The sequence below is a fragment of the Lissotriton helveticus genome, chromosome 4_1 (genome assembly GCF_964261635.1).
Source record: "Lissotriton helveticus chromosome 4_1, aLisHel1.1, whole genome shotgun sequence".
Classification (NCBI taxonomy): Eukaryota; Metazoa; Chordata; class Amphibia; order Caudata; family Salamandridae; genus Lissotriton; species Lissotriton helveticus.
Window position 1 is genome coordinate 1,313,450,335 of NC_136063.1, and position 12,994 is coordinate 1,313,463,328.

A 12,994-nucleotide genomic window follows, 5' to 3' on the forward strand; every position below is an offset into this window, starting at 1 on the left:
GAGCGCCAAGATAGAGGGCGTTGCCATAGTCTAGTCTGGAGAGGATGAGACCCTGAATAAGGAGTTTTCTAGAATGGGTAGTTAAGAGGGAGAGGATTTTCCATGTGGTTCATAGCAGGCCGAAGCCAGATACCCAGGCTTTTTATCTCTTTGTTTAGGAGTGGGTGCTGGCCCCATACAGGTCGGCCACATAAAATTAGGGATGAATTTTGATTGGTTGCCCAGCACCAGAAGCTCCGTTTTTTCGCCATTGAGTTTAAGGTGAGATCTGTTCATCCAACTAGAAATTTCTTTGAGACAGGAGCACAGATTTTCTGGGGAATTGTCCAACTGATTCAGCGAAACAACCAGCTGGGTATCGTCTGCGTAAGTGACCAGTTTAATTCCGAAAGGGGCTACTATTTCCTCCAGTGGGGACATATACAGATTAAAAAGTATAGGGCTCAGGGACGAGCCCTGAGGAACCCCACATTGGAGTGGAATAGCTCTGGAATGAATATTGCCTTCAGAGACCTGGAAGGTTCTATTTTCTGGAATGATTTCAGCCAGGATAGGGCCGGCACTGTAACTCCTACTCTGCTAAGCCGGTGAGCCAGGATACGGTGGTTCACCGTATCGAAGGCTGAGCTTAGATCCAGGAGGATCACAGCTGCAGATCCTCCTGAGTCACGAATCTTTCTCACCTCTTCTACAACTGCCATCAGTGCGGTGTCAGTGCCCTGGCCAGGGCGGAAGCCCGTCTGAGAGCAGTGTAGAAGTCCACCGAACTCAAGGAAGGCGGAGAGCTGTCGATTGGCAAATTTTTCCGCCACCTTGCTAATTCCAGGTAGTAAGGAGATGGGCCGGTAGTTACCCATCTCAGTGGAATCAAGGTTTTTTTTTTTTTAACAGTGCCTTTACTATGGCTTTTTTCCAGTTCGGGGGAACAGTGCCCTGTATTAGGGAGGCGTTAATTAAGTTGGTAATGGGGGAGTTGATGGTGGATGCCATTGACTTCAAGATGTTGAGTGGCGTCGGGTCCAGGGGAGAAACGCTCTTGATTGAGTCTCAAATAGGGGGGAGCAGCTCCACTGTGGGGGGAAAAATTAGTCTAAACGGGGGACATTATTTTGAGGTTCTGGGATTGGCCTGAAGTTCCACCTGCTGTTCCTGGAGCGTCGCCACCCTACACCATAACATCTGCTGGTCCTCCTGCAATGCACTCCAGGTCCTCCACTAGCCCCCCTATTTTGGAGATATCACAACGTATGTCCTAGAGACTGGACTTGAAGTCAGTTTTGAAGGATCCTATTTTGGACCGGATATCTTTCAGGAAGGGATCTATGTAATCCTGCATGATGAGCACTGGCAAGGATCCTCCAGCTGCTGGCAGTGAGGTGGTCTCCTTCGTGTACATATCCTCTGCAGAGGCCTTGTGCCAGAGCAAAGCCACAAACGTCTCCTTGGTGGACCTGGGAATGTGGCATAACGTAGTAGAATGGGGACTGGGTGCGAGGCCTCAGTGGCGTGAATATTCACCCTCCTCCCCGCTGTATGGCTTGCTCCAAAATTTCAGGGTGAGGGATCAGCTAGGCTCGGCCAGGTGAGGCTGTGACTATGTTTGAAGTGACTGAAGGGCGGGAGGAATGCCCCTCCAAAGCAGCAACCAATATGGCAGGGGTCACCTACCAGAGATCCCCGAGTGCATCGTAGGGCCCACACTCCATCAGAGGGCCACTGATCACCCACCTGATGTGCACCTAAATGCCCCAAAAAGTTCAGGGAGGGCCACAGTCTTACACCGCTGCAGGCAGGTCCTCTTTAGGTCTTTCCCAGTTCACAATGCACTGTGTGGGGGGCATCCAAGTCCATGTAGTCTCTCATTCACCCCCGTAGATGCAGGGGGAGCAGTGCAAGGGGACCAATGCAGAGCCTACAAGGTGAGCATCCAGGAGGATCACTGAAATATTATCGACGGTCATATTATCGACTTGCAAAAATATCGTTGAATAATTATCGACTACAAAAATATCGACTTTGTATACTTATTACACAAACTACAAAAATATCGAGTCAAAAATATCGAGTATTTAGAATATCGAGATCATAAATATCGCCTTAATAAATATCGACTACAAATATATCGTTGTTCATGACATTACCCCTAACACTACAAAAATATCGACTACTAAAATATAGAGTTCAAAAATATCGTTAATAAAAAAAATATTGAGTTCTTTTTTGTACCCTTTCCTGTCTAAAATACCATATTAATCGTCTATAAAACTCATTGCTCTATACAAAAAACATTTTACATATAATACCTGTTACTTTTATAACATTCCTATTTATCTACATTTGCTATACATTCTATTAAATGCGTTCTATCATTTTAAAAATATTCTTTACATTTCACTAACATTTTCATTATTTTTTTCCACTTACACATCTATTTTATTTAACAACTAACCTGCTTTAATGCGGAAATCACCACATACCACCATTCTCACATCAACAAACACACAAATTAACAAACAAAAAAATTCAAACTAGCCTATACGATCCTTCCTTTCATCCTACAACCAATCAAATCAAAGCACACAAAATACACATACTATAAAAGGGATACATGCATTCTATCATTTGCTGCTGCTAACTCTATAGAAAGAAGATGCCAACACACTGAAGAATTTGTTCCTGAACAAACATCTTTAAAGATCCAGCTCACTACCTAATTATTCAAGTAAGTTACAGTGCATTATTTAGAAATCTAAATTAGTAGTCTACTATTTTACTTATATCTCCTAACTCTTACACTTATTTAATTTTTATCTCCTCCTAGATTTCTGATAGAAACTACTACAAATAAATTCCTAATACATGCTCCTATTTCTTCACCTAAAAAATCTGATAGTAAGTATATATTAATGCTCTGTTATACACCAACTGCTGTTTTTAAACACTATTTTACAAGATTCATACTTTATTTTAAACATTTTATTCACAGATATTCTGAGATTTTCCTATTTCAACACTACAAATGTATAAAACTACACTAATTAAACATGTAAGTATATATGTTTTTGTTAGTAAACACCCAATATTAAAAATGCTATTTTCTAAACAAGATATCTTGCATATTACATCGTCCCTGCAGATCCAATAAAAACATCCAACATCAACTATACCAAAAGACAAGACTACCCTTGTAAAAAATGTAAGTATACTTGTAATTTGTCTAAAACTTCCGAAAAAAACCCGAAAACTATGTTCTTAACACCATGTGATGTATTTTATATTTCCTCTACAGATATTGTGAATGCATCATACATCTATTCTACCTACAGCAAACAAAACTACTTATTTAGAAGTTAGTATACTTTTAAATATTTCCAATTTCCCAACGGTTCCAAATATTTTTTATAATATTTTACATTTATTTATTCTATCTTCTGTACAGATCTGAACTTTACTAACTTGATGTACTCCACCAAATACTACAACTCAACTATTTAAACAAGTAAGTATATGTAATGTTCACATCCAATGTACTACTAAGCAAAATTAAAAACTGCTTTTTCCTAGGAAAAACGTTTGTTATGTGTAAACATTAACTTAGCATTTGTATATTTTCATACCAACAGTAAATAAAGAAATACATACAAGAAAATCCTTCAAAATACAGTTCTGCATTTGTGATTACTACTTTTAGTAACTGTAAGTATAAATACATCATTAATTATGTTACCACCACAAAGTGAAATATATGTTTTTTGATTTTTTTTCTTTATACTCTTTCCTAGAACAAGTAAAACAAAATGACAGAAGGTGCAGAATTTGTTATGTCACAGAAAAATAAATTACTGTTATGTTATATGGGTTATGTTTATAATCAGGAAAGACAAAGTGGTAGAGAAGTTTTCTGGAAATGTACCAAATATTACTCAAACAAATGTTATGGAAGGGCTACTACTGAGGAAACTAATGTGTTATTTACCAGGGAACACAATCATCCCCCCAATGTCACTGAAATTGAAATAAGAGATGCTTTAGAAAGTATAAAAACTGCTAGCACACAAGTGATAAACCAACAACACAAATCCTTAAAGAAGAACTGTTAAAAGTCCCTGCCCATGCTTCAGGTCAACTACCCTCTATTGACTCCCTAAAACGCACAATTGCATACAATAAAAGACGCACTTCCACAACCCCACCCAACCCTACTACTTTTGAGGAAATTATTATTTCACCAGAAATGTCCATCACACACAATAAAGACAAATGTATCCTTTTTGACAATGAAAGCAGTACAAACAGAATCATAATGTTTGCAACTGCAAGTAATTTAAGAAAAATCCAACAGTGTCCCCAATGGATGATGGATGGAACATTTAAACCATGCCCAAAACCTTTTTATCAACTATATTCCATCCACGGTCTATACCATAACTATAACATCCCTTTCATTTACTGTTTGCTACCAAACAAACAGCAAAACACTTACACAGAAATATTAAATGTTCTCAAAAATGAAATCAATAATTATTTTCCACAAAAAATAATTATTGATTTCGAATTAGCTATGATTAATAGCATTTTGAAAACATTTCCCCACACAGCAATCCAGGGTTGCTAATATCATTTCAATCAGAGCATATGGAGACATCTCCAGAAATCAACTTTTAGGGCCCCATTAGGATGTCGGGCGGATTGCCTCCGCCAGGGTGGCGGTGGCCACCGCCACCCTGGCGGAGGCAATCCGCCCGACATCCTTCCCTGCATTCCCCCCCGCCATATTACGATGGCGGAGGGGACCGCAGCGGTGGGAAACACCGCCCGCCTGTTTTCCGCCCCGGTCGCCTGGCGGCCGGAGCGGATAAGTGATAACATGGTGGCGGTGTCTATCAGACACCGCCAGCCATATTAGAATAGGCATCTGACAATGCCTTTGCCACGGAAAGGCAGGCGGACTTCACTCTGGGGGCCCCCTGCGGGCCCCCAGAGTGAAGCACAGTAGGGGGGTGCACACAGGGGGGTACCTATGGTACCCCCCTGCATTTGCATAATGAAAGCGGCAGGCACCTCGCGGTGCCTGCCGCTTTCGTCATGCAAATGCTGCAAAGAGTGCACCGCCCGCCACAATGATGGGAATACAGGATGCGCCCGCCACTGTGGCGGGCGCATCCTAATGCTGCCAACGGGACCCCCGCCCTCATGGCGGCCGGTCCCTAGTACCGTGAGGATGGCGGGCGGGCAAAGTCCGCCCGCCATCCTAATGGGGCCCCAAGTATTCTATACTCAACAGATAGCACCTTTGCCTATCAAATTAAAAAATTGATAGCACTGGCCTACGTTCCTGTTACCGATGTAGCGGAACACTATAATTTATTAATTGACAGCACATATTACAAGAGGAATGAAGATAAACTAACCCCATTACTGGACTATTTCGAAGATACTTGGGTGGGAAGGTTGCACAGATCTGGACATCGACGCCAACCCAAATTCCAAATCCCTTGGTAGAATGTCTATCTTAGTACTTTAAACCAAGAGGCTAAAACAAACAACAGTGTAGAAGGGTGGCATAATGCTTTCCAAGCGACCACAAGCAGAACCAGACCCACATTCCATAACCTACTAGAAGCTTTGAAAAAAGAACAAAGCTATCAAGAACTAAGAATGGAACAATCTGTGACCCAAATTGGTCCAAAACTAAGTAAACAAACTAAACAAATGTTCCGACTACTGCAAAGTCAAGTTACACTATATCCTACAACTAGAGGATTAGAATACCTGTCAATAATAGCTAAAATACTACTATAAAAATGTCTACCAAATATACTAATGTCTTCTTACAATAATGGTACATATAAAAAGCATAAACATTTCTAAACAATTATAAATAATACATATTTGTTTAACAAACTTATCAAAATGTGGGACATTATTTCTGAACAAATATGCAATATTTATAATTACATCACACATACACATTACATAAAGATCGACATTTCCCACCCAATAAAAAAAGTAATTTAAATACTTACAATTTTTTTAGAAGAAAAAGACGTAATGAAGCAAAATAAAATCCATACAATCCATTGCAATGTAGGACAAATCCAATATGGGAAACCATCAAAAACCCGAAAAATATGTAAAAATAAAATAAACGCTCCAGGAAATTCCGAAAACAGTAGTGTGGACACTTTAGTATTTAAAGTGATATACACACAACTTTTAAAAAACGGTCACGCATATCAATGTATCAATCCAATACGAAACCCTACAAAAGCCCGAAAAAAGGTTAAAAAAATTTAAATCCGCTCCTGGCAAACACGAAAAATAGGAGATACACGTCAAAATATAACCATAATAAGTCATACATTAGTATCTCCGAAAAAAAACACGCTTCCTTCCATGTAGTTTTCATGCGAGGAACCGGAACCTGTAAAAAAACATATATAACGAAACCCACCCACAAATAGCCCATAACATTTGTAAATACACTCACAATTAACATTAACCATGTAAGAAGACATTTCCTAACACTTAAAATAACACTAGAACTAAAACATACACGACGCATCTATAACGACGACATTTCACCTAAACGCTACATAAACAATTCATACATACACACAAAAACACTACACAGTTCAAATATACCCTCAAACATTACCACTCAGTTATAAATTGTATGTAAAATTAACCTTACCTCTCTTCACACGAAGCAACTCCCAACCGCGAGCTTCTCCAGTCCTGAATGAAGCGCAATAACCTTACGCGGTAAAAAAGTAGTCCCCTTAAACCATTTTAGAAAAGGTATCATAGAAAATACAATGTTATAGTATAAAAATATAATACATACACATTGTTATTGTAACAAATAAATACACTACACTCATTATAATTTAAACTGTTTAAAAAATATACATTTATTTAATATTAATTAATATATAGTAATACTTATATATTAATAATATTACAAAATTATGTAACACTTGAAATAATATATGTAAATAATTTGTTATTTTGTAAATTTATAGGAATAACTTTGGGCCCCATTAGGATGACGGGCGGACATTGTCCGCCCGCCACCCTATCGGAGAACGGGACCGCCCGCCATAAGGGCGGGGGTCCCGTGGGGGGAATTAGGATGTGCCCGCCACAGTGGCGGGCACATCCTGTAGTTTTACCATTGTGACGGACGGTGCACTCGGCACCGCCCGCCACAATGCAAAAAATGCTTTTACGCATTTGCATATGCAAAGCGGCAGGCACCGCGCTGTGCCTGCCGCTTTGCATATGCAAATGTGGGGGGGTACCTTAGGTACCCCCCATGTGCCCCCCGACAGTGGCACCAACCTGGGGGCCCTGCAGGGGGCCCCCGCAGCAATGTCCGCATGCCTTTCCGTGGCGGCATTGCCGCCGCGGAAAGGCCCACACATTTCGCCATCATAATATGGCTGGCGGTGTCCATTGGATTCCGCCACCATATTAATCTATTACCGCCGCGGTCGCTTGCGACCGCGGCGGTAAAGCGGCGGACGGTATTTCCGTCCGCCATTGTCCCCTCCGCCATCCTAATCAGGCGGAGGGGAAAACGAGAGTGGTTGCCGGGCGGATTGCCTCCACCTGGGTGGCGGTGGCCAGCAATCTGCCCGATATCCTAATGGAGCCCTTTGTGTTTATTTATAACTAAACATTATAATTGTTTATGTAAATAATTAATAATAATAAATAATATAACTTATTTATTATTAATTAAAAAATTATAACCATTTACTATATAAATAATGCCCTAAAATAATGTATTTTTATTTCTCTGAATGTATGTTTTTCTGAAAAGAAGAGATACATGTTTAAGTTTATTAATTAATAATAATAAATATATTTGTTATTATTTTTATTAATTATTAAAAAATGTTTTATATTAATTTATAAGTATTATAAAAGTATAGAATTGCATAAATAATCATTTGCCAATACCAGATATTATTATTAAACATATTATTCCCCTTTACAGTTATAAAGTTAACAACATAATATATTTATATGTTTGATTTAAAAACAACATTGTCTGAAATATGTGCCAAAAAATTTCTTAATTTGTATTTCCATATCTTGAGCAAATATAATAATTGTCATGTTACTTTATAAAAATGTTAATTTCAAAATTAAATATTTAATAATATTAATATATAATATTAACATTATTAAATATAAATGGAAGAAGCAGAAAAAAATGGTATTTATTTTATTTCAATATAAATATTTGTTACTCAAAGTTAATGATGATAAATAATTTTATTTACAGAAAAAATGTTGTGAAATAATTTTGTGTGAAAAATTACAACATGTACATAAATGATAATGTGTTATTATGCAAATACTACATTTCCAAACATTTTTTATATTATTTTTGATTGTGATTGTATAGTAGTACACATTAAAAAATTTCAAATTTGTAATAAAGTTTTGTGAAAACATCCATTTTGCATTATTTAGTAATATAATAACACGGTAATGTACAATTATATGCAAATGTGCTGGACACTGACCAATTAATAATTGCTATTCCTACTCCATTCAAACTATTATCAGGGAAGTTGCAGGACACTGACCAATTGTTATTTACTATTCCTACTCAAGTGAAACTAATATCAGGAAAGGTGCTGGACACTGACCATGTATAAATTAGAATAGCTACTTTAGTATAATGTTATTGTATGAAATTTTGTCAAAATATTATATATTTTTTATTAATTTTATTTACATATATTTTTAGTTTTTATTTAGCTGAGTAGTACAAAAATAATTTTTTACCATAAAAATTTGGAACTTTTTGTCACTAAATTTTTTTACATTTTTTTAAATATTTTTAATATTTTGTAACACACTTTATATACACAAAACTGACCCTGAACCCTAAAAATACCCCTTTACCCAAAAACTGAAAACTGACCCTGAACTCAAAAATATACCCCTTTACCCAAGAACTGAAAACTGACCCTGAACCCAAAAAATACCCCTTTATCCAAGAACTTAAAACTGACCCTGAACACTAAAAAATACCCCTTTATCCAAAAACCCAAAACTGACCCTGAACCCTAAAAATACCCCTTTACCCAAAAACTGAAAACTGACCCTGAACTCAAAAATATACCCCTTTACCCAAGAACTGAAAACTGACCCTGAACCCAAAAAATACCCCTTTATCCAAGAACTTAAAACTGACCCTGAACACTAAAAAATACCCCTTTATCCAAAAACCCAAAACTGACCATGAACCCTAAAAATACCCCTTTACCCAAAAACTGAAAACTGACCCTGAACCCAAAAAATACCCCTTTACCCAAGAACTGAAAACTGACCCTGAACCCTAAAAAAAACCCTTAACCCAAGAACTTAAAACTGACCCTGAACCCTAAAAATACCCCTTTACCCAAAAACCCAAAACTGACCCAGAACCCAAAAAATACCCCTTTACCGAAGAACCGAAAACTGACCCTGAACCCTAAAAATACCCCTTTACCCAAAAACTGAAAACTGACCCTGAACTCAAAAATATACCCCTTTACCCAAGAACAGAAAACTGGCCCTGAACCCTAAAAATACCCCTTTATCCAAGAACTTAAAACTAACCCAGAACCCTTAAAAATACCCCTTTATCCAAAAACAGAAAACTGACCCTGAACAGTAAAAAATACCCCTTTATCCAAAAACTGAAAACTGACCCTGAACCCAAAAAATACCCCTTTACCCAAGAACTGAAAACTGACCCTGAACCCAAAAAATATCCCTTTACCCAAGAACTGAAAACTGACCCTGAACCCTACAAATACTCCTTTACCCAAAATTGATTAATATTATTTAATTAACAATTAATTATTAATTAACAATAACAAAGAAGTTAATATATTAGCACATTAGCTGTAATTAATTTAATATAATAATTAATATTATTATTTCCAATTTAATTAATTAACTATAAATAAAAATTAAATATAGAAAAATGACTCTAAATAATATAATAAACTAAATAATATTAATTAATTACCAATTAATTAATAATAAAAAATTATATACAAAATTATATTATTGAATTAACTAATTAATATTAATTATTTACCAATTAAATAATAATTACAAATCTTTACAAACATATATTAATTAATTATTTATTTTAAATTACTCCCCACCCTTATCCCCTATTAACCCAACATCCCGCTCCTATACATTAACTACAATTTATAACAATAATAATTTTTTTTATATATTAGCACAATACCTGTAATTAATTTAATGTAATAAATATTATTATTTTTTCCTAATTAATTAATTAACAATAACAAATTATACTATATATAACAATAACTCACGTTAATTTAATTAACTTATTAATATTAATTAATTACCAATTAATTACTAGTAATAAATATGTACAAAATTATATAAATTAATTACCTAAAAAATATTAATTAGTTAATTCACTAATTAATATAAATTAATTACCAATTGATAATAAAAATTATGTACAAAATTATACTAATTAATTAACTAATTAATATTAATTAGTTAGTTAATTAAGTAATTATTAATAATTATTTACCAATTAATTAATAATAAAAAAATATTTCAAACATATATTAATTAATTATTGATTTTAAATTACTCCCCACCCTTATCCCCTATTAACCCAACATCCCGCTCCTAAACATTAACTACAATTTATATTACTATTAATAAAAAATATTTTTTTAACCTTTTTTCTACATATTATCGATATTTTTTCTTTGACTATATATCGATATTTTGTCTTGTCGATGTTTTTGAGTCGATATTTTAGTACTCGATATTTTTTTATCATTAATTTAATCGATATTTTTCCCAACGATATTTTTGTTATCGATATTTTATTATTATCGATATTTTTAACTCAATATTTTGTCCATTCGATATTGTGGAGTCGATATTATGTCTAGTTACCCATCCAGGACACCCAAAGTAAAGCTGCACAACTGATCCAGTCTGAAGCCAACAGCAACAGATTCACTGCACAAAAAGGCATCCCTAGTCACAATGGGGTGCATTACAGGGCCCCAACGGCACCAGTGCTTCCAGACGAGCCCCCAGGCATGAGGCCAAGCTGGCAAAGTGATGTCCCTAACAGTCCAGATCTCATCACTGCAGGTGCAGTCTCATTTGCCCAGGCTGCGTCCCTGCTGGGGTCCTGTCTCGGCAGCCACTGCAGCGCCCCAGCACTTGCTCGTGGCTTGTGGCCGGTGTGCTCACCGCACGGGGGTATCACTGGGGTTCTCTTTCTTGGCTTTCCCACTGCCAGGTAGGGAGGCCCCCAAATTCCAGGCCCAGAGGGATCCCCCGGTGAGCGATGTTTCAGGCCGGATGCTCCGACGATGCTCCGGATGGTGAAGGGGAGGGAGTTAGAGGCTCAGTTCAGGGCAGACCATGCAGCCAGGTTGAGCGCCCAGAAGAGCAGATTCGCAGAGCCTCGCCAGGCCTCAGGGCAGTGGACCACTCAGGAGGATTTGTGGCTCCGGTCGGTGGTCCTGTCAGCAAGTCCATTAGGCGCCCAGACAGGTGCAGTGCAGAGAAGAACACTGTAGGGCATGCCCGCGGCAATAAAGCAGCATAAAAGGCTATGGGGATCTGAAGCTGAGACATGACACCTCTCATTCCATTCGCGTCCTGGCCACGTCCCCTACTGTTGCTTTTTATCTTCTTTCTTTGAACCTTCCATCTTTTGTCAGGTACCACCTTAATGTGAAATTCATTGTGAGAACTTCCACTGTAAAATGACATAGTGCCTGATTCACAAAGGTAAAACATACACTTTTGTGTAAGTTTATGATTGTTTGCTATTGACAAATGTATTTACAAGTAGCCTCTTTACGAGTGCGTAGTCCCTTCACATAAAAAGATCTATCTTTTTATGTGCTGAGACTCCACACTCGTAAGGATGCTACTCATAAATCCCTTTTTGTGAACAGCAAACAATCATAAACTTACATAAAAATGTAAGTTTACCTTTGTGAATCAGGCCCATAAACATTCTATTTAGTTTAACCTATTGTTCAGCTCTAAAATGTTAAAACACATTGTTTGCCACAAATTTCCCCAAAATCGAATTGATGGATATGCTCCAAGCTCTCTCACTCGGAAAAGTTATTTTAAGTTAGCGTTGAGTTAAATTGAAACTTCACTTACAGAGTTTGTCAGAATTTGGAAACTCACACTTTATGAAACAGATTAGAGGCCAGATGTGCGTAGGTTTGGTTTTGCGATTACCAAATAGGAATTTTTTGCAATTCGCTAATTAGGAATCGCAACCACTCATGTACTAATATGTGTTTTACACGTTTTGCAATTTCTGGTGGGTTGCAAATAGACCTTCCTCATTAACATTCATGAGGTAGGTCTTGGTTTAAGACTCATTGCGAATCGCTAAAATCACAGGAATGGTTGCATACTCGGACCAGCAGACTACCATATCTGTAATTGCTTTTAAAAAAAGCAATGTTTTTTTTATCTGAAATGCATTCCGTTTTCATTACAGAAAAACAGGATGCATTTCAAAAATAAAAATAAAAAGCTCTTCAAAAATGTTTTACATACACTCACAAAGGGCAAGCTGGTCCCATGGAGACCTCTTCCCATTTGCGAATTGGTTACAACCTACTTTATAATTTGTATTTGTCAAGCATGGACATATCACTCCTTCAGGGTTTGAAGGTGCTGGGGCCATTGGGAAGATTAAGTGAGCTATTGCCCAGAGGCACATTATGCTGAGGTGCCCCTATGCCGGGGATCGAACCGTGAGCCCCATGCTCTGGAGTCAACCGCTCTGGCCGCTGCACCACACCTCTCCCATGAGGCCTCTTTAAGTAGGCGGAAAATGCAAATGATTTGCAACCACTTTTCGGTTACAAACATTCACACATACCACTGCGAGCCGCGATTAACTAGGGATGCCCTAAACACACCCCCTGCTAAT